Source organism: Chiloscyllium punctatum, chromosome 1, assembly GCF_047496795.1.
Source record: "Chiloscyllium punctatum isolate Juve2018m chromosome 1, sChiPun1.3, whole genome shotgun sequence".
Lineage (NCBI taxonomy): Eukaryota > Metazoa > Chordata > Chondrichthyes > Orectolobiformes > Hemiscylliidae > Chiloscyllium > Chiloscyllium punctatum.
In genome coordinates this window covers 27,179,179-27,201,811 of record NC_092739.1, presented here as the reverse complement: position 1 = coordinate 27,201,811, position 22,633 = coordinate 27,179,179, and the positions used below count along the sequence as shown (strand labels likewise).

Genomic DNA, 22,633 nt, shown 5'->3' with positions numbered 1-22,633 from the left:
TATAGAATTCAGCTTGAAAACCATCTGGACCAGGTGCCTTACCGCTCTGAAGTTGCCTGATTGTGTCAAGTATTTCTTGGACTGTTAGAGGAGCATTTAAGACTGATACCTGTTCCGGAGTTAGGCCCGGAAAGGTCAAATTTTTTAAAAAATGATTGCATCCTCCTAGTCCTGTCTTCACAATCCTGCGATTTATATAAATCAGAATAAAATTTTCTAAAGATTGCATTAATCTTTTTATGATCATGAGTCAAAATGCCCATACTTTCCTTGATCGGCGTGATAGTTTGAGGGGCCTTTTCTTTCTTTGCGAGAAATGCTAAGTATCTACCCGGTTTGTCGCCAAATTCATATAACCTTTGTTTTGCAAATATTTCCCGTTTAGCCGTTTGGGTAAGCGTGGTGTTTAGAGCTGTCCTAAGGGCCATAATCCTTTGCAATTTAATAATAGAAGGTCTATCAGCGTATGCAGTTTCAGCTGCTTTTAAGCGAGCTTCGAGCAGACACTGTTGTTCTCCCTTTAATTTTTTCTGGGTCGCTGAGTAGGAGATGATCAAACCTCACGCGTAAACTTTGATGGTCTCCCACATCATTGATGGGTTGCTAGCCATAGCTAAATTAATTTCTAAAAAAGTTTTAAATTCTTGAGCAAAGTACTTTATAAATTTACTGTCTTTCATTAGGAAGGGGTCCATACGTCAATGCCGAGGTGGATGTCCCAATATTCCTCACCTTGGTTTCCATATATACAGCAGCATGGTCGGAAGTTGCTATACTACCTATTTTACAGGATGATATGGAATTTTAAAAAATCAAGGGGGCAAAAAACATATCAATTCTGGTATGGCATTTATGTGGTTTGGAGTAAAAAGAAAAATCTCTGCCCTGTGGATGAAGACATCTCCGTACATCTACTAATCCTAATTCTTTGTTCAGATCCACCAATTGTCTAGATCTGGGAGATACTCCTGCAGTACTCTTGGGAATCCTATCTGTTTCCGGATCCATAATATAATTAAAGTCTCCCCCTATAATTGTATGACGGGCACCAAGAGCCATCAATTTTGAGAAGGCTTCCGTTGTAAATTTAAAGGGGTGTGCCGGGGGGCAGTACAAATTTTAAATCCCATATTCTTCTCCATTTAAAAGGGCTTTAATCAGAATATATTGTCCAGATTCATCTTTTATCTGTGAGTGAGTCCCATCGACTTCGGGATTCTTCAATGAAAGCGTCGATCTTCATATCGTGTTTAGAGATGATTTCCACGAGGCTTGCCACCGTAGGTAATTCCCCCGGGGCGGCTGTGGACATCTCTGCTGCAGCTGGAGAGGGTGGGGGAGGGGTTCCTGCTTGCTGAGAGCTGCGGGCTCCCTTCCCTTTAGTCATTTTTGCTGAAGATTAAATTGTTTAAATTCAACACTGAGCAACTAATTAAATTAAACAGTTATTTTAAATGATTTGGTGAGTGTGGTGGGGGTGGGTGACCCACTTTGCCCAAGTCTTCGGAGGAGCACTTGCTGGGTCGCCGCCATCTTGGATCCCAAAAGTTGAAGTTCTAAATTGGAGAAAAGCCAATTTTGACGGTATTAGGCAAGAACTTTTGAAAGCTGATTGGGGGCAGATGTTCGCAGGTAAAGGGACAGCTGGAAATGGGAAGCCTTCAGAAATGAGATAACAAGAATCTAGAGAAAGTATACTCCTGTTAGGGTGAAAGGAAAGACTGGTAGGTATAGGGAATGCTGGATGACTAAAGAAATTGAAGATTCGGTTAAGAAAAAGAAGGAAGCATATGTAAGGTACAGACAGGATAGATTGAGTGAATCCTTAGAAGAGTATAAAGGAAGTAGGAGTATACTTAAGAAGGAAATCAAGAGGGCAAAAAAGGGACATGAGCTAGCTTTGACAAATTGAATTAAGGAGAATCCAAAGGGTTTTTACAAATACATTAAGGACAAAAGCATAACTGGGGAGAGAATAGGGCTCCTCAAAGATCAGCAAAGTGGCCTTTGTGTGGAGCTGCAGGAGATGGGGCAGATACTAAACGAGTGTTTTGCATCAGTGTTTACTGTGGAAAAGGATATGGAAGATATAGGCTGTAGGGAAATAGATGGTGACATCTTGCAGAGGAGGAAGTGCTGGATGTTTTGAAATGTTTTGAAATGGGTAAAGGTGGATAAATCCCCAGGACCTGATCAGGTGTACCCTAGGAGTCTGTGGGAAGCTAGAGAAGTGAAGTGCTGGGCCTTTTGCTGAGATATTTGTATCATCAATAGTCACAGGTGAGGTGCCGGAAGACTGAAGGTTGGCTAACATGGTGCCACTGTTTAAGAAGGGTGGTAAGGACAAGCCAGGGAATTATAGACGTTGGTGTGGGCAAGTTATTGCAGGGAATCCTGAGGGACAGGATGTACATGTATTTGGAAAGATAAGGATTGATTAGAGATAGTCAACATGACTTTGTGAGTGGGAAATCATGTCTCACAAACTTGATTGAGTTTTTTGAGGAAGTAACAAAGAGGATTGATGAGGGCAGAGTGGTAGATGTGATCTATATGGACTTCAGTAAGGCAGTCGACAAGGTTCCCCATGGGAGACTGATTAGCAAGGTTAGATCTCACGGAATACAGGGAGAAGTAGCCATTTGGATACAGAACTGGCTCAAAGGTAGAAGACAGAGGGTGGTGGTGGAGGGTTGTTTTTCGGACTGGAGGCCTGTGACCAGTGGAGTGCTACAAGGATCAGTGCTGGGTCCTCTACTTTTTGTCATTTACATAAATGATTTGGATGCAAGCATAAGAGATATAGTTAGTAAATTTGCAGATGACACCAAAATTGGAGGTATAGTGGCCAGCGAAGAGGGTTACCTCAGATTACAACAGGATCTTGATCAGATGGGCCAATGGGCTGAGAAGTGGCAGATGGAGTTTAATTCAGATAAATGCGAGGTACTACATTTTGGGAAAGCAAATATTAGCAGGACTTATACACTTAATGATAAGTTCCTAGGGAGTGCTGCTGAACAAAGAGACCTTGGAGTGCAGGTTCATAGCTCCTTGAAAATGGAGTCACAGGTAGATAGGATAGTGAAGACAGCATTTGGCATGCCTTCCTTTATCGGTCAGACTATTGAGTACAGGAGTTGGGAGGTCATGTTGCAGATTTGCAGGACATTGGTTAGGCAACTGTTTTGGAATATTGCATGCAATTCTGCTCTCCTTCCTATCAGAAAGATGTTGTGAAACTTGGAAGGGTTCAGAAAAGATTTACAAGGATGTTGCCAGGTTTGGAGGATTTGAGCTATAGGGAGAGGCTGAACAGGCTGGGGCTGTTTTCCCTGGAGCGTCGGAGCCTAAGGAGTGACCGTATAGAGGTTTACAAAATTATGAGGGGCATGGATAGGGTAAATAGACAAAGACTTTCCCCTGGGGTTGGGGAGTCCAGAACTAGAGGGCATAGGTTTAGGGTGACAGGGAAAGATATAAAATAGACCTATGGGGCAACATTTTCACACAGAAGGTGGTACGTGTATGGAATGAGCTGCCAGAGAAGTGGTGGAGGCTGGTACAATTGCAACATTTAAGAGGCATTTGGCTAGGTATACGAATAAGAAGGGTTTGGAGGGATACGGGCCGGGTGCTGGCAGGTGGGACTAGATTGGGTTGGGATATCTGGTCGGCATGGACTGTTTCCATGCTGTACATCTCTTTGACTCTATGACTCTATGACTGATCTGATCATCCTCAATCACACCTTCGTGCCCCTTTCTCTTGCACCTCTAACTGATTAAAAATGTGCCTATCTTAGACTTGAATAAACAGAAGCCTTTGTTTTAACCAGCACTCTTGGTAAATCAACAGAAATACTGGAAGTTTATTGTATTATTGCAATCTCCGCGATAACTGACAAATCAGTAGAGGGTTCGAGACTTTCTGACGGCAAGTTCTATTTGGGTTATTATTAAGAAATTTATGCTGTAAATAAAATATAACAGTGATATATATACTGCTTTATTACTTAGTGTGTGTTTTTACTTTGAATCCGTGCTCAACTTGAATATTTGATCAACTGGTACACTCCTAGTCCTATAAGTACTAGTTAATAAAATATTTGCTGTATATTCAGGTCTGAGGTCAGTAAGAGAATCAAGGTGTATTGGATAGGAGTAACCAGCCTCTACAGTTCTCTGTGGAGAAAAATTCCACAAAATCATTACCTTCCGAGAGAAGAAATTCCTCCTCACCTCTGTATTAAACGGGTGTAACATCTTTTGCTATTTTACTCTTTGGTCCTAGATTCTCCCCGAAGGGGAAGCCACCTTTCTGCACATATTCTGTCAATCTCCCAAGAACCGTCCATGTTTCAACTACATCACCTTTCATTCTTCTAAACTCCAATTAGTACAGACAGGAGCAACTCAACCTGTCATAAGTCAGTCCCCTGATTCCCAGTATCAGGCTCTAACACCAATATATCTTTCCTTAAATAAGGGGACCAAAACCAATACTCCAGCATTGGCCTGATGAGAGCTTTGTATAGCTTTAGCAAATCTCCTTACTTTTATACTTCATTCTCTTTGACATAAAGTTCAATATTCTACTTGTCTTCCCTATTACCTGCTGAATTTGTGGGTTAGCGTTTTGAAGTTCATACGCAAGGACTTCCAAATCCCTCTGTGATCTACCTTTCTGCAGTGTTTCTCCTCTAAGGTAATATTCCTCTAAGGCACAACCCTCTGAAAGAAAATATTTATCCTCATCTCTGTCCTGAAATTGACTAATTTTGAAACAGTGCATCTTAATTCTGGATTGACCCAAAAGAACAAGCATCCTTTCTATATCCACTTGGCTAGATCATGATGTTAAGAATGGAATGTTGTACAAGCACAGAATGCTGGTGTAAGGCAACAGATCTAGTGACATCTCTGATGAGAGAAACAGAGTTATTTTGAGACTGGTATGAATTTTTTCAGAACTCTCTCCAGCTTTTTCTGTGTTTGTTTCAGCATCTGCATTATTTTGCTTTCGTTGTACAGAGTCAATGTGGTTACAATGGATTGAATGGCCTTTTGTGCTGTAACCATTCTGTGTTTTCACGGTCCAATATCTATAACTAACTCTTCTTCCTGCAAATATTCTTTTCATAAAATCCCTACAGTTTGGAAAGAGGCCATTCAGCCCATTGAGATGCACCAACCCTCTGAATAGCATCTTGCCCAAACCCAGCCCCCATCCTATCCCTGTAACCCCATATTTGCCATGGTTAATCCACCTAATGTGCATATCTTGGGACTCTGGGAAGGAACTGGAGCACCCGGAGGAACCCCATGCAGACATGGGGAGAATGTGCAGCTCCACACACTGACAGTCACCTGTGGGTGCAATTAGACCTGGCTGCTTGATGCTGTGAGACAGCAGTGCTAACCACTGTGCTGCCCAGTGTAGAAGACTAACAATGGTAGCTGTTTCTTGTGAAGCATATCTAAGCAATACCTTACAAACGTTGAGATGGTTTCATGTGTCCTTCTCAAAGGATAAAAGGTCCAGGGCAAAAGGGCTTCAATTCCTAAATCATTAGACAGTCATTTCAGAGCTTCCTACCTCACAGCAGGAAAAATAAAATGCACCAAGGGGAGACTCAATGCTGTTAAACAGTGAGCAAGTTGTCAGATCTCCTTTCTCATTGAAACCTTTTGTTACTGTGAGGGATATCAGCAGAACGACATGGGACAAGTGGGGAAGTACTTGTGTGTTGCAGAAACTGAATGATGAGGTATAAGAAGGGGGTTGTATCACTGTGATATAGTAAAAGAAGAATCTGATACGGTAACAGACAGACCTTGGTGAGTTGGGTACAAGTTTGTGTGATACAATAACAGACCTGTCTAGGCGAGTTGGGTACAAATCTGTGGGATGCAGTAACCAACTGCTCTGGGCAAGGCAGATACTTGTTTGATGTAATAACAGACTGATCTTCAAACATGAATAATGATAGCTGCACAGGAGAGGTGCATATCAGTAAGTGACAGTGTTGAGTTTGTTGCCATATGCCAACACGGTTATCAGGTCCCATTTAGCAATGGATGGCATATACTTACCTGAAACGCTCCTGTATGAGTCATACACAAACCAACTATTGCTTTATGAGCACTCTGACAAATTGCTGGGAGGGGGAGTTGGTAGGTTGGAGGGGGATAGTATGCATGCAACTTGTTTTCATTCTTTTGTGGGATGTGGGTGTCACTGGCCCTTCAGCATTTATTGCCCATCACGCATTGCCCTTGAAATGACTTTGTAGTGATCAGACAACTGAAAGGTTTGTTAGGCCATTTCAGAGGGCAATTGAGAGTCAACCACCCTGTATGGATCTAGAGTCCACGTAGACCAGACCAGGTGAGGATGGCAGATTTCCTTACCTGAAGAACATTAGTGAGCCGACAACCAAGAATAGTTTCATGGTCAACAGTAGATTCTGAATTTCCGATTTTTTTTACTAAATTCAAATTCCATCATCTGCCATGGTGGGATTTGAGCCCAGCTTCCCAGGACATCAGTTAGGTTTCTGGATTACTCATCTGGCGATAATGCTACTAGGTCACTACTTTCTGATTATTCAGGCATGGATGCCTGTGGGTAGGTCCAGAGTTCACTTACAATAATTGCTTAGGCTGCTCTATGTGTAGTGAATTTTCCTAATCTTTCTCTTCACTGATGATGAAAAATGAAGATTGCTTAAAGGGAGCCAATACCCTTAATTTAGTTTCCAATGTCCAGGCTATGTTTTCAAAACTGTAAAATAAACCATTAAAAAGAAGCTTGGAATACATTTTTTTAAAAAGCGACTTGACAAAATATGAAGCATGCGTTTAAAAGCTTTAAACATATTTAAATACATCTAAAAAGAAAACATTTCTTATAACCATGCCTACAAGAGCCTCAAATCTTTAATGTCACTAAGGCTCAAAACCTCTTCAAATAAGGTGCTTTTAAGAAGTAGACCAAGGACAATTGAAACAAATTTATTGTAACACATAGTGGCACCACATCGCTGCCAATTAATGTCATTCACATGGAGAAGGTCAAAGACTCAGGGCCCACAGTCCAATACCAATAGGTGCGGAGGTAAATCTTTGGACAGACAATTTGGAAAGATCAGCAGAAAGGTTCCCAACTCACTTCCCTCTTAATTACAGCCCACGTTCACTGGAACTTGTTACCTGTTTGGAAGGGAAATCTAATCCAACACTCTGACTGCATACTTGGAACCTCCTGGGAATACATTGGTGTACTTGAACCATTGGTGTGTGTTTCCAATGGGATAAGCTCTAGTTTAACTACACTAAATTGCAAAATAATTCTTAAAACGTTTTGTTAATTTGATTACAGTACCTTGGGTTCCAGGTCTTCTCTGGTATGTACGAACAATGTCTACGATAGCAGATTGAGACACTACATGCAGCATCATTTCTGCCAGACATTGCTCTGAATTGCATTTAGTAACATTGGGATTGAGTCCTCTAAGGCAGATATTGAACATGATAAAGACATGCCAAATAGGAGAAGCAGGATTAAGCTCAGGCACACTAACATAAGTGAACAATGTGAATGGTGAGTAAGGAAATGGGCTGCAGCTTGAGGGACATCTATTGCTGGCCAATGGGCAGTCATAATAACAAGAATATGACCTATTAAGATGCCTTTCAGCAATCTTCCAGCCTGTACACAATAGGACCTCATGGATGCTGGAACCTGTTGACAGGAGATGTTATGAAGCCTTCCGCCCTGTGGAACTGTGTCAATCTAGAAGTTTGGACTGTTGCAGTGAATTGGTCCCTTGTCATCATTGCTGTATGAATTTCTAAAATTCTTGAACTCTATATTGATAAATGGCCACAGATAATATTCTGAAAACTGAGCAAAGCATGGTAATAAAACTGCAAAGATTGCGAAACACTGGATGAATGGGAACCGTGAATTAGTTATGCACCCAGCAGTGAGCCTTCAAACAGTGTAATCAAAGAAGTGGAGTGCACTACATTGGTGTTACCAGGCAGAGTAAAATTAAGAAATATTTGAAGAGCATAACTCCATTTTCAAATGTGCTGATTTTATTTAAAGTGATTCAACTGGTGAATACAGGGGTCAGATTCCGTATACAACAAAAGACAAGCTGCAAACAATGTAACCATAAATAAAACAATCAAGGTCAAGGACTCTGTAAATAACTGTGCTGATACATTCTGATTTTCCCATTAGATGAAAACCTCCAATGAATAAAGCAATTCTCCTACATGTTCTGGATAGTTTGTACTCCCCTGAACTTTGTAATCATTATGTTACTGGTTGAAACATTGTTGTATTTATTCTTGGAATATACAGTAAGTTGAACAAGTCATTAGCTCTTAAATCCAAAGACACTTGTTGAAGTCTAAAGTTGTAAACAAATTGTCTGACCTGGAGTTCGCCTTTTTCAGATTGACCTGAATTTGTGTCTGAAGATGTACCCATTTTGTAGATGACACATTACACCTCATATCCTGCCACCAACAGTAGAATATGCCCTAATTTAAAATGGGTCTCATAATATTGACAGATGTATTAAGAACCTGAGGTAATGCTTATTATTCCTTCTGTGTCACATCAGCTTTTTACCCACTTTGCCCAGTCATTTCTCCTTGATGACTCTTCAGCTGGCATGGTAATCTGCTGGAATCACAAAAGGTTAGTGTGTATATACAGCAAGTAAATAGGAAAGCTATTAAAATGTGACAACTTATTGCAAGAGGAATAGAGCACAAAACTAGGGAGGTTATACTTCAGTTATATCTGACTTAATATGCATAATATTAGTCTAATTTATGAAAAGATGTAAATGTGTTTGAAACAGTTCAGAGAAGGTTTGTAATGCTAGGCTTGTATCTGCTGGAGTTTAGAAGAATAGGAACCAACTTAATTGAAACATGTTAGATCGAAAGGCAACAGAAACAGAATCTTTGAATATTTTAAAGGTAAACTTAGAGAGATTCTTGATAAGCAAAAGGTTGGAAACTTACTGGGGATAAGCAAAGAAATGGAGTATCAGATCAGCCATGATTACGGACCCAGGTTTGATTCCAGCCTTGGGCAACAGTCTATGTAGAGTTTGCATGCTCTCACTGTGTCTGCGTGGATTTCCTCTGGGTGCTCCAATTTTGTCCAATGATGTCGAAAAATGTGGAGGCTAGGTGGATTGGCCATATTAAATTGCCCATAGTTTCCAGGGATGTGTCGATTAGGTTGGTTGGCCATGGGAAATGCACGGTTCCAGGGATAGGGTAGGAAGGTGGGTCTGGGTGGAATGATCTTTGGTGGGTCGACGAGGACTCGATGGGATGAAAGGCCTCTTCCAGCACTGTAGGGATGTTATGATTCTCTGATCTGATTGAATAGTAGAGCAGGCTCGAGGAGCTAAATCACTTTCTTCTACTGTTAATGTGTCTCGTTTTATGCTCAAAAAAAACATCTATGCAACACTGTTTGACCTGCTGGCTCCAAGTCTGAAGTGATTAGTGGTGTTTCTTTCTCATCACTCTGTTCTTGCTCTTCTAACTCTTTTACTTCCACCATTGCCATGCCAAGTTGCAGTTCTTGATTATCTGAAACAGAAAGGGCAAAAAGACTGTAGCCATGGCAAACAGAGAGGTGTGGGGTTTGAGAGAGCCAGGGATGAGGACGAGAGGTTGGGAAAAGAATGATGAATACTTTATTTAGAACTGGTAAATCAAAAGAGATTGTGGGATGTGGGAAGAAGAATTAAAATAGATGACAGTAAGCTGCCTTCTTGAACCACTGCAGTCCCTGTGCTGTAAGTACATCCACAATGCCATTGCAGAGAGATTTCTAGATTTTGACCCAGTGACAGTGAAATATTGGTGATACATTTCCAAGTCAGGATAGTGAGTGGCTTATAGAGCAACTTGGTGGTTCATTGATGGTGTTCCCATGTGTCTGCTACCCTTGTCCTTCTAGATGGAATGGTCTTGGATTTGGAAGGTGCTGTCTAAGGAGCTTTGGTGGATTTTTGCAGTGGAGAAAGTGAGGACTGCAGATGATGGAGATCAGAGATGAAAATGTGTTGCTGGAAAAGCGCAGCAGGTCAGGCAGCATCAAAGGAGGAGGAGAATCATGCCCGAAACATCGATTCTCCTGCTCCTTGGATGCTGCCTGACCTGCGGATTTCTGCAGTGGATCTTGTACATGGCACATATTGTTGCTTCTGAGCATCAGTAGTTGTGGAAATGGAAATGGTGCCAATCAGTAGCTTTGGATGGTGTCAAGCTTCTTAGGCACTGCATCCATTCAGGCGAGTGGGTAATATTCCATTACACTGGGCTGAATAGGCTGGGACTTTTTTTCACTGGAATGTAGGAGGTTGCAGGTGACCTTATAGAGCTTTATAAAATCTTGAGGGCCATAAATAAGGTGAGCAGCAAGGATCTTTTCCCTAGGGTGGGAGAGTTCAAACCTAGAGAGTGTATTTTTAAGGTGAGCGGAGCAATTTTTTAAAAGAACATGAGGGGCAACTTTTTTTTTTACACAGAAAGTGGTGCATGTGTTAAATGAACTGCCAGAGGAAGTGGTGGATGCAGATACAGCTACAACATTGAAAAGACATTTGGGTAGGTGCATAAATAGGAAAGGTTTGGAGGGGCCAAATGCAGGCAAGTGAGATGAGTTTAGTTTAGGAACATGTTAGGCTTGGACTGTTTGGACCTGAAGGGTTTGTTTTCATGTATGACTCTATGCTTCTCCACTGTTTGTCAAGATTTTTCTTCGCTGGGATAAAACATACAGTGTGCCTGTCCCTGTCAGATGCTTGTGGTACTTTGCCATGGTGTCCAGCAATGTGTTTCGGTGACGTGGCTATCATTGTTGAATAATTGCCAGTCTGGGCAAGCTGCCGAGTTTGGGTGTGAGACTTGCAGCAATCTTAAATGTATAAGGGTGAGGTGAAGCTATGAATGTGAGTCATGCATCATCCCTGATGGCAAATATTGGTGGGTGTGTGAAGGTGATGCAATGCATTGTGCAATGAGAGAGGCTTGTTGTTCATTTATAAAGATATAGCATTTGAAATTAATTTTACTAACTTAGATCACTCGTAAGAAATCATTAAACTTGATTTGTCATTGCAGTTAGCTCTTTAGGGCTGGACTGGTCACATTGACCTCTACAGTTGTCTGTTATCATTACTTTCTAAATAATTGTTCGGAGGCTCTCTTTTTCTCCCTGTGACTGCAGGACATCACTTATCCTTCATCGATTACTGAGTCAGAAAACCTGGGTGCCCACTCTGTGCTGTGTAGCTAATGTTGTAGGTCAGTCTTCTACAATGAACTACAGTACCTGCTGGAGGCAGAATTGACTTTTCCTTTGAGATGTGCAGACTCGCTTTAAATTATGTTAGCTTCAAACAAACCTGGGTCCCCTTCAGAAGTGAACAATCATTCAACAGCATGAATACCATTGGTTAGTATGTCACTATTATTTAAAATTACAGACACCACAAAGTTTGCATGGTGCTTTCATTATCTAAGGGGAACAGGAATAATCACTCTTTACAATCCTTGCACTCATTTTCAGGATATTTTAGCACTATGTTTTTTTTGAGAAATAACATCAGTCATCTTGAGGCTTAAATATAATTACAGTATTAATCTTTAAGTCGTGAGTTAATGTTTTCTCACTGATTTATGCTTGTTAAAGAATACATTAGTTGGCAAGCATTCTGTGGGGTAAATATTCTGGTAACTGCCTACAAGTCCACAGGGCACACAGGAATCAGCAAGCTATTTTATGGGTGGCTCTGTGGTTAGCACTGCTGCCTCACAGCACCAGGGTCCCAGGTTCGATTCCAGTCTCGGGCAACTGTCTGTGTGGAATTTGCACATTCTCCTATGTCTGCGTGGGTTTCTTCCGGGTGCTCCGGTTTCCTCCCACAGTCCAAAAGATGTATAGGGCAGGTAAATTGGCCATGTGAAATTGCCCATAGTGTTAGGTGCATTAGTCAGAGGGAAATGAGTCTGGGTGGGTTACTCTTTGGAGGGTTGGTGTGGACTTGTTGGGCCGAAGGGCCTGTTTCTCCACTGTAGGGAATCTAAATAGTGTTGCCTCCTTCGAGCAATACAGTCAAACAATCCAATACTCTGAAACAGTAACTGAGAAATGTCCACCAAATGTCCACCTGGCTCACCAAAGTGAGTACTTTAAGCCACAAGTTAGGAAATGAATGTTCAAAAGGAGCTGCAGGCAGGGGAGTGATTGAGAGTGGGCAGGGTGATAAATTAAAAATAACTAAATTGAATCTATATCATAGAAAGAAGTCCAACTGGTTTATGTCAAAATTTATACTCCACACAAGCCTCCTTCCACCCTTCTTTATAGCACTGTTGGCATACACTTGCAGTTCTTTCTCCCTTGTGTTTGTTTGGTCTTTCAATGTATCTATGCTCTTCACTCCTTATAATAGTGCTTTTTATATTCTTCCCACTTGTTTTTGAAAAAAATGCTTCCCCTCAATTTCCTATTGCATTTATTAGTGATTGCTATAGATTTATGACCACTGAGTCCACTGGGTCTGGACACAGGTACACATTTTTTGCTCTCTGTCTACTTTGATAATCAGAAAGAGCTCAGTAAAGTTATTCTGTAGCCTTTTGTATTCTCAAGAAACAACCCCCAGCCTATGCAGCCACTCCTGATAAATATATCTGAAACGACTGCACAGAAACCAGTATCCTGTCACCAAGTCTCCCTTTACTTACATGTGTACTGCACATGGCCTGTGACCAGCCAGCTCAAAGCCAGGAGAATGAGGAGACTTTCTGAACCTCCTGTTTATATCTTTCAGCCAGAGCTCCCTGATTGGAACAGGTTAATAACCCCAGTCAAGGATCTCATAGTCAAGGACACCCACCCAGCCTGGTTCAAATCACAACAATATCCATCTCCTCAGTTCTTGTGGTATCCTGCTGAATCTATTGAGTACTTTCCCCAATGCCACCAAAATCAACTCTTCCTAAAGTGGACCCCAAATGGAATCGCAAACTAAAAGTTTGATGTTGTGAGATCCAAGGCTGTAACAGCTGTTGTGAAGCACTAACAAAGTTACAGGCTCTCATTCTCAAAACTCACTAGGCTCTCATTCTCTCAGTTCTTGCTGAGGGCTCACGGCAATTTTCAAGCCTCAAAATGGAGTTTTCCCAGCAGGTAAATGTTCAAAAAGCATCTCCCAGTATCCTTCTGATAATGAGGAGAACAGAAAATGTGCATCTTATTCCAAGTGTAGACCAACCAAGATTTAAAATTTAGTGCAAATTAGAATCACAGTAGATGCTGGAAAATGAAATAAAAAACAGAAAGTGCTGGACAACCTTAGCATGCAAGTCTGGCAGCATCTGTGGAGAGAAAAACAAAGTTAAAGTCTCAAGTCAGATACAGTTAAAAATCACACAACACCAGGTTATAGTCCAACAGGTTTATTTGGAAGGACTAGCTTGCGGAACGCTGCTCCTTCATCAGGTAGTTGTGGAGAAGGATTATAAGACACAGAATTTATAGCAAAAGATTACAGTGTCATGCAACTGAAACAATATATTGAACAGACATAGATTGCTGTTAAGTCTTTAATTTTTTAGAATGGGTTGCAGATTTTGATTCATTATATGTAAATCCCAGAACTTATTTTCTCAAGATAACTTAAGGCTTTTTGAAAAAAGTGACATCTCAGCTCAGACAATGCATTAAAAGTGTGACGTTAGAGTCTGTCTGTATCCCAATCTTGAATCAGACTGGTTCTATTTCCAAAGTAGAAATTTGTAAAATGTTATATCTATTGACTGTCTGCATTGACTGCCCACAGATTGTCTGCTTTTTGAGCAAAATAGAATGTATCTGCAAATATAATTCTGAAAATACAAATTCAACCTATAGATTTGTGTGTGTGTGTCTGTGAATTTGCATTTGCAGAATTGTATTTCCAGATACATTATATTTTTATACACTTCAACAAAATGAAAAGTCCAAAGTGTTTCATAAGCTTATAGTGAAATAAAATATGGCACTGAGTTATGTAAAGAGATACCAGGACAAAAAAGCTGGAGAAAAGAGACAAATCTTAAGGAGGATCCTTAAGAATAATGGTAAGATAGGTTAGTATAGAACCTTAGAAAGTGATTCCAGAGCTTGGAGCAGAGATAATTACAGGCAAGGTCACTGAGAGTGGAGAGATTAAAATGAAGGATGCAGAAAAGGTCAAAATATATAAACATTGTTATCACAGATGGTTGTATGCTGGTGTCAATTCCAGAGATAAAGACAGACAAAGCCATAGAGGAACCTGAACAAAAGAAGAGAATTTTGAAATCAAGGCTATGCTTGTGCAGAGAGCAGAGGGAATTGGGAACAAAAACCCAACAATAAATTCTTTCAAAATTGACATTTGTAAATCTATTACAGGTCAGTATCCTCTATCTGGAAACCTTGGAACCAACTGGTTTTCAGATAAAGGATGGTTTTGGCTTTCTGGTCCACTATAGTCTGTTCTTGTCTGTGGGCCCTTTAGAAATAAACTTTGTGTCACCCAAAATGGACATAAAAGTATTTTTTTTCCCCAAAAGGTTCCTGATGAATGGACTGTAGATGTATAGAATTCAGCCCTTTGAAAAACAAAACTTTATGTTTTGACTGATAAGAATCCTCACATCAAGGTCCGTGTGGGCCAAATGAAGTTTGATTTTCAAGGAACCAAAATGTTTCAGCATGTGCAATTGGGTCTCCTTCTGAAAAGATCTTCAGATTTTATGTCTTTTCAGTTTTTGGACGAACAGATAATGGATATTTAACCTGTGCCATTGAGCTGCTTCTGCTCATTTCATGCATTAAAACCCATTTGACGTTATTCGGACTTTCTGCAAAACACTCCTTCTCTCATCCTGTTCCCCACACAGTCTTACAACCACTTGCCTTTGGAAAACTAGGAACTTCAATGGCAATTTAACAATTCTCCAGGTGCTTTCTCAGAGATCTGGCAAAGGCAAAGCTGTGGAAATCTCAAATTTAGGAGTTGGCAACAATGTATTCAATGGCTGAGGGAATAATCAGAGTTGAAGACAACTAGATACACTAAGGTGAGATAAGGTACTGTATTGGAGGGGACAGCTCACTCTCAAAGTTAGTGGGTTTCAGATGAGTCATGGTCTCTCTCACCTTGATTTGGGAAGGATGCAAGTCTAGCAAGAGCATAGGTGCCTCAAGGGCCCATGAGCTCTTGAGATAAGGCAGGCATATTGATGGTGATGTAAAGGACCTGAAGGAAGTGAAGATAGGAAGGTGAAGGAAGGATCATAGGGGTTACTGGGATTGCAACATGTTTGAAGATATGAAGAATGGGAGGAATAATATATGGCTCATAGGCTATAACTCAAGTTAGATCAAAGTGGTGCTGGAAATGCACAGCAGGTCAGGCAGCATCTGAGGAGAAGGAAAATCGACGTTTCGGGCAAAAGCCCTTCATCAGGAATAGAGGCAGGAAGCCTCCATGGTGGAGAGATAAATGGGTGGGGGGGAGCTGGGGAGAAGGTAGCAAAGAGTACATTAGGTGAATGGGGGTGGGGATGGAGGTGATAGGTCAGAGGGGAGAGTGGAGCGGATAGGTGGGGAGGGAGATTGGCAGGTAGGACAGGTCATGGGGACAGTGCTGAGCTGGAAGGTTGGAACTGAGGTAAGGTGGGGGAAGGGGAAATGAGGAAACAGGTGAAGTCCACATTGATGCCCTGGGGTTGAAGTGTTCCGAGATGGAAGATGAGGCGTCCTTCCTCCAGGTATCAGGTGGTAGGGAGCGGAAGTGGAGGAGGCCAGGACCTGCATGTCCTCAGCAGAGTGGGAGGGGGAGTTGAAGTGTTGGGCCACAGGGCGGTGGGGTTGATTGTTGCAGTATCCCAAAGATGTACCATGAAGCACTCTGCGAGGTGGCGTCCAGTCTCCCCAATGTAGAGGAGACTGCATTGGGAGCAACGGATACAATAAGTGATATTGGTGGATGTACAGGTGAAACTTTGATGGATGTGGAAGGGTCCTTTGGGGCCTTGGATGGTGGTGAGGGAGGTGATGTGGGCACACATTTTGCAATTCCTGCAGTGGCGGGGAGGGTGCCAGGACGGGAGGGTAGTTTGTTGGGGGGCGTGGACCTGACCAGGTAGTCACAGAGGGAACGGTCTTTGCGAAAAGCGGAAAGGGGTGGGGAGGGAACTATATCCCTGGTAGTAGGTGGTGGAAATGTTGGCGGATGACGTGGTTAATGCAAAGGTTGGTAGTGTGAAAAGTGAGGACCAGGGGCGTTCTGTTCTTGTTATGGTTGGAGGGATGGGGTTTGAGGGCAGAGGTGTGGGATGTGGATAAGGTGCGTTGGAGGGCATCTTCAACCACGTGAGAAGGGAACTTGCGATCTCTAAAGAAGGAGGCCATCTGGTGTGTTCTGTGGTGGAACTGGTCTTCCTGGAAGCAGATATGGTGGAGGCGGAGGAATTGGGAATACGGGATGGCATTTTTGTAGGAGGCAGGGTGGGAAGAGATGTAATCCAGGTAGCTGTGGGTTTGTAAAAAATGTCAGTGTCAAGTCAGTCATCATTAATGGAGATGGAGAGGTCCAGGAAGGGGAGGGAGGTGTCAGAGATGATCCAGGTGAATTTAAGGTCGGGGTGGAATGTGTTGGTGAAGTTGATGAACAGCTCAACCTCCTCGCAGGAGCACGAGGTGGCAGCGATGCAGTCATCAATGTAGCGGAGGAAGAGGTGGGGAGTGGTGCCGGTGTAACTACAGATGATGGACTGTTCTACGTAACCAACAAAGAGACAGGCATAGCTGTGCCCATGGCTACGCCTTTGGTCTGGAGGAAGTGGGAGGATTCGAAGGAGAAATTGTTAAGGGTGAGGACTAGTTCAGCCAAACGAATGAGAGTGTCAGTGGAAGGGTACTGTTGGGGATATCGGGAGAGGAAGAAACTGAGGGCTTGGAGGCCCTGGTCATGGCGGATAGAGGTGTAGAGGGATTGGATATCCTGATTGTGATTTCAACTTCACATTTCTGCCTATCACAGATAACCTTTAATTCCTTTGTTACTCAAGAATCTGTCTATCTCTGCCTGAAAAACATTCCTCCACCATTTTTAAGGGAAAATAATTAGACAGTTTCTGAGAGAGAGAAGAAAAGTCTGCTCCTTTCTGCCTTTAATCAGAAGCCACTTCCTTTTATACTCTGGCCCCGAGCTCTAATCTCTCCTACAAGGGAAGTTATCCTTTCAGCATCCATTCAATTAAGGCCATTAAGAACTCCATAAAATTATCTTTCATTCTTCTTAACTCTAAAGAATGCAAACACAATCCTTTCCTCATAAGATAAAACTGTCATCCAAGCAACAGAGACATCATTCTGAAGCCTGAAACATTGATTTTCCTGCTCAGCTTATGCCTGAAATGTTGATTCTCCTGCACCTTGGATGCTGCCTGATCTGTTGTGCTTTTCCAGCACTACAGTCTCCACTCTGATCTCCACCATCTGCAGTCCTCACTTTCTCCTCATCCGAGGCACAGTCAAGCAAAACTTTTTTGCACTGCTTCTGATGCAATTATTTTAATTAGAGCCAAAGAGTCATAGAGATGTACAGTATGGAAACAGACCCTTTGGTCCAACCCGTCCATGCCAACCAGATATCCCAACCCAATCTAGTCCCACCTGCCGACACCTGGCCCATATCCCTCCAAACCCTTCCTATTCATATACCCAGCCAAATGCCTCTTAAATGTTGCAATTGTACCAGCCTCTACCACTTCCTCTGGCAGCTCATTCCATACACGTACCACCCTCTGTGTGAAAAAGTTGCCCGTTAGGTTTATTTTATATCTTTCCCCATCACCCTAAACTTATGCCCTCTAGTTCTGAACTCCCCAACCCCAGGGAAAAGACTTTGTCTATTCACTCTATCCATGCCCCTCATAATTTTGTAAACCTCTATAAGGTCACCCCTCAGCCTCCGACGCTCCAGGGAAAACAGCCCCAACCTGTTCAGCCTCTCCCTATAGTTCTAATCCTTCAACCCTGGCAACACTCTTGTAAATCTTTTCTGAACCTTTCTAAGTTTCACAACATCTTTCCGATAGGAAGGAGACCAGAATTGCATGCAATATTCCAACAGTGGCCTAACCAATGTCCTTTACATGACCTCCCAACTCCTGTACTCAATACTCTGTCCAGTGTTTGTGTTTGTGCAGTGTTTGTGCAGTGTGTCCAGGAAGCTTTTCTAACTCAGTATTTAGATTGCCCGACCAGAGAGGAGGCCATATTGGTTTTAGTATTTGGTAACGAACCGGGACACGTGATGTTAGTGGGTGAGCATTTTGGTGATGGTGACCACAATTCTGTGACTTTCACCTTGGTTATGGAGATAGATAGATGCGTGCAACAGGGCAGGTTTTACAATTGGGGGAAGGGTAAATACGATGCTGCAAGACAGGATCTGAGGGGCATTTTGGGCATTTTGAAAAACTTGAGGATAGACAAGTCCCCTGGGCCTGATGGGATATATCCTAGGATTACGTGGGAAGCAAGAGAGGAAATTGCAGAACCGTTGGCAATAATCTTTTCATCTTCACTGTCAATGAGGGTGGTGCCAGGGGACTGGAGAGTGGCGAATGTTGTGCCCCTGTTCAAAAAAGGGAATAGGGATAACCCCGGGAATTACAGGCCAGTTAGTCTTACAGGCCAGTTAGTGTTAGGAAAAGTAATGGAAAGCGTACTGAGGGATAGGATTTATGAGTATCTGGAAAGACACTGCTTGATTAGGGACAGCCAGCATGGATTTGTGAGGGGTAGGTCTTGCCTTACAAGTCTTATTGAATTGTTTGAGGAGGTGACCAAGCATGTGGATGAGGGTAGAGCAGTGGATGCAGTGTACATGGATTTTAGTAAGGCATTTGATAAGGTTCCCCATGGTAGGCTTATGTGGAAAGTCAGGAGGCATGGGATAGAGGGAAATTTGGCCAGTTGGATAGAGAACTGGCTAACCGGTCAAAGTCAGAGAGTGGTGGTAGATGGTAAATATTCAGCCTGGAGCCCAGTTACAAGTGGAGTTCCGCAGGGATCAGTTCTGGGTCCTCTGCTGTTTGTAACTTTTATTAATGACTTGGAAGAAGGAGTCAAAGGGTGGGTCAGTAAATTTGCAGATGATACGAAGATTGGTGGAGTTGTGGATAGTGAGGAGGGCTGTTGTCGGCTGCAAAGGGACTTAGATATGATGCAGAGCTGGGCTGAGGAGTGGCAGATGGAGTTCAACCTTGTCAAGTGTGAGGTTGTCCATTTTGGAAGGACAAATAAGAATGTGGAATACAGGGTTAACGGTAGGGTTCTTAGTAAGGTGGAGGAGCAGAGGGATCTTGGTGTCTATGTTCATAGATCTTTGAAAGTTGCCACTCAGGTGGATAGAGCTTGTAAGAAGGCCTATGGTGTATTAGCGTTCATTAGCAGAGGGATTGAATTTAAGAGTCGTGAGGTGGTGTTGCAGCTGTATAGGACCTTGGTAAGGCCACATTTGGAGTACTGTGAGCAGTTCTAGTCGCCTCATTTTAGGAAAGATGTGGAAGCTTTGGAGAGGGTGCAGAGGAGATTTACCAGGATGTTGCCTGGAACGGAGAATAAGTCGTACGAGGATAGGTTGAGAGTGCTAGGCCTTTTCTCATTGGAACAGCAAAGGATGAGGGGTGACTTGATAGAGGTTTATAAGATGATCAGGGGAATAGATAGAGTAGACAGTCAGAGACTTTTTCCCCGGGTACAACAGAGTGTTATAAGGGGACATAAATTTAAGGTGAAGGGTGGAAGTATAGGGGGATGTCAGGGGTAGCTTCTTTACCCAGAGAGTGGTGGGGGCATGGAATGCGCTGCCTGTGGGAGCGGCAGAGTCAGAATCATTGGTGACCTTTAAGCGGCAATTAGATAGGTACATGGATAGGTGCTTAAGCTAGGACAAATGTTCGGCACAATATCATGGGTCGAAGGACCTGTTCTGTGCTGTATTGTTCTATGTTCTATGTTCTATAAAGGAAAGCATACCAAACGCCTTCTTCACTATCCTATCCTATCTACCTGCAACTCCACTTTCAAGGAGCTATGAACCTGCACTCCAAGGTCTCTTTGTTCAGCAACACTCCCCAGGTGTGTTTAAACTAAGTAGTGGGGGGGGGGAAGGGACAAACTGGAAATTCAAGAAAGAAGTTAAAGGGAAAGTGAGAATAAGAGAAGTTAAGAAAGACAACAGAATCAATGGAGCAAAAAACTCAAGAAGGGATCACACAGTATGGTCAAGTGAAATAGGAATTGATAGGATGTGTGAAGGGAGTAACAAATTAAAAATATTGTATATGAATGCACAAAGCATAAGAAATAAGGTGGACGAGCTTGAGGCTCAGTTGGAAATTGGCAGGTACGATATTGTGGGGATAACTGAGACGTGGCTTCAAGTGGACAGGGCCTGGGAAATGAATATAAAAGGCTATATGTGCTATTGAAAGGACAGACTGATGGGCAGAGGGGATGGGGTGGCCCTGTTGTTGATATTCAGTCTCTTGCGAGGGGGGATATGGAATCAGGAGATGTAGAGTCAGTATGGATAGAGATGAGAAATTCTAAGGGTAGGAAGACCCTAATTGGAGTTATCTACAGGCCCCCAAACAGTAGTCTGGATGTAGAGTGTAAGTTGAATAAGGAGTTGAAATTGGCCTGTTGCAAAGGTATTACTACAGTTGTTATGAGGGATTTCAACATGCAGGTAGAATGGGAGAATCAGGATGGTACTGGACCCCAAGAAAGGGAGTTTATGGAGTGCCTCTGAGATGGATTCTTAGAACAGCTTATACTGGACCCTACCAGGGAGAAGGCAATTCTGGATCTGGTGTTGTGCATCAAACCATATTTGATCAAGGACCTCAAAGTAAAGGAGGTAGTGACCATAATATGATAAGTTTTAATCTGCAATTTGAGAGGGAAAATGGAGAATTGGAAGTGTGAGTATTGCAGTTGAACAAAGGGAACTATGGAGCTATGAGGGAAGAGCTGACCAAAGTTCAATGGTTCAATTCCCTAGCAGGGATGGCAGTGGACCAACAATGGCAGGTATTTCTGGATATAATGCAGAAGGTGTAGGATCAGTTCATTCCAAAGAGGAAGTAAGATCCTAAGGGGAGGCAGGGGCGGCCATGGCTGACGAGGGATGTTAAGGACTATATAAAGATAAAAGAGAAGAAATATAACATAGCAAAGATTAGCAGGAAGCCGGAGGACTAGGAAACTTTAAAAGAGCAACAGAGGATAATTAAAAAGGCAATACACGGAGAAAAGATGCAGTACAAAGGCAAACCCTCCAAAAATATAAAGGAGGATAGTAAAAGCTTTTTTAGGTATGTAAAAAGAAAAAAAAAGGTTAAGACTAAAATTGGACCCTTGAAGACAGAAACGGGTGAATTTATTATGGGATACAATGAAATGGCAGAAGAGTTGAATAGGTACTTTGGATCTGTCTTCACTGGGAAAGACACAATCAATCTCCCAGATGTAATAGCGGCTGAAGGCCACTTGTCTCAGTCAAATCCCTCGAACTCAGCACCGCCTTCCTAACCTGCAATCTTCTTCCTGACCTCTCCGCCCCCACCCCACTCCGGCCTATCACCCTCACCTTGACCTCCCTCCACCTATTGCATTCCCAACGTCCCTCCGCCCTACCTTTTATCTTAGCCTGCTGGACACACTTTCCTCATTCCTGAAGAAGGGCTGATGCCCGAAACGTCGATTCTCCTGTTCCTTGGATGCTGCCTGATCTGCTGCGCTTTTCCATCTATAGTTGAAGTCAATTTTGTGATATTTGTGAATGCCGGATAATAGTGTAAAGACCGCTGCACCATTTTCATTTTGATATATCTGATTCAGAACTGAAATGCAAAAAGGACTGTTTTAAAAACAAGTTTCTGGAACTCTGTGTGCTGTTCATCCTGTTACTTTGTTCAAGCAGTCCAGGCAGCTGTTAGTTGAAAGACTGTCAGCAATGGGTGTGCGCAGAATGAGATTCGGCCAGAAATAGAATAACTGATTGGTTTGTGCAATTGTGAATCGTCATGGATGCTAAAGGTCATCAGCATGACAGCAACTCTTTGGTTTGTTCCTAAGTAGTTGAACAGCTTGAGGTTACAAATGATAAAGTGGGAGGACTTCAGACAGCTGGGAGGGGAGGTTGTGTGTCCCCCTCTCAACAATGAAGCTTGAAAAACGTCACTTATTTTCTCCCATCAGTTACTTTGAGTTGTTTCCTTTAACTAGTAACTGGGAGATGTTGTAGCTAGTTGACCAATTGCTTGTGCCTTCTGCAAAGAAATGAAGGAACCTGGACAAAGGGAATTGAAGAACAGGAAGTCCTAGCAAGTGAACTGGTGCTTTCAAATTGTGGCTCCAAGTTTTGTTCCCTCTGCCCATTAAAATCATTTTTTTTATATTTGTTGTATCTGTCTGTATGTGTGTGGGCGTTTTAAAAGTGGTTAAAATTTTAACCAGTTGAGCC

General features: G+C 42.5%; 1 long non-coding RNA gene across 1 annotated transcript; it reads right to left on the bottom strand.

Moving 5' to 3' along the window:
* Positions 1-8,131: 8,131 nt before the first annotated feature.
* LOC140482150 (uncharacterized) lies at positions 8,132-22,081 on the bottom strand. The gene is made up of 3 exons (XR_011961671.1): positions 21,805-22,081; positions 9,051-9,632; positions 8,132-8,703 (listed from the first exon to the last, which is right to left on the bottom strand). It is a non-coding gene; the product is annotated as an uncharacterized lncRNA (long non-coding RNA).
* Between the last annotated feature and the right edge of the window lie 552 nt (positions 22,082-22,633).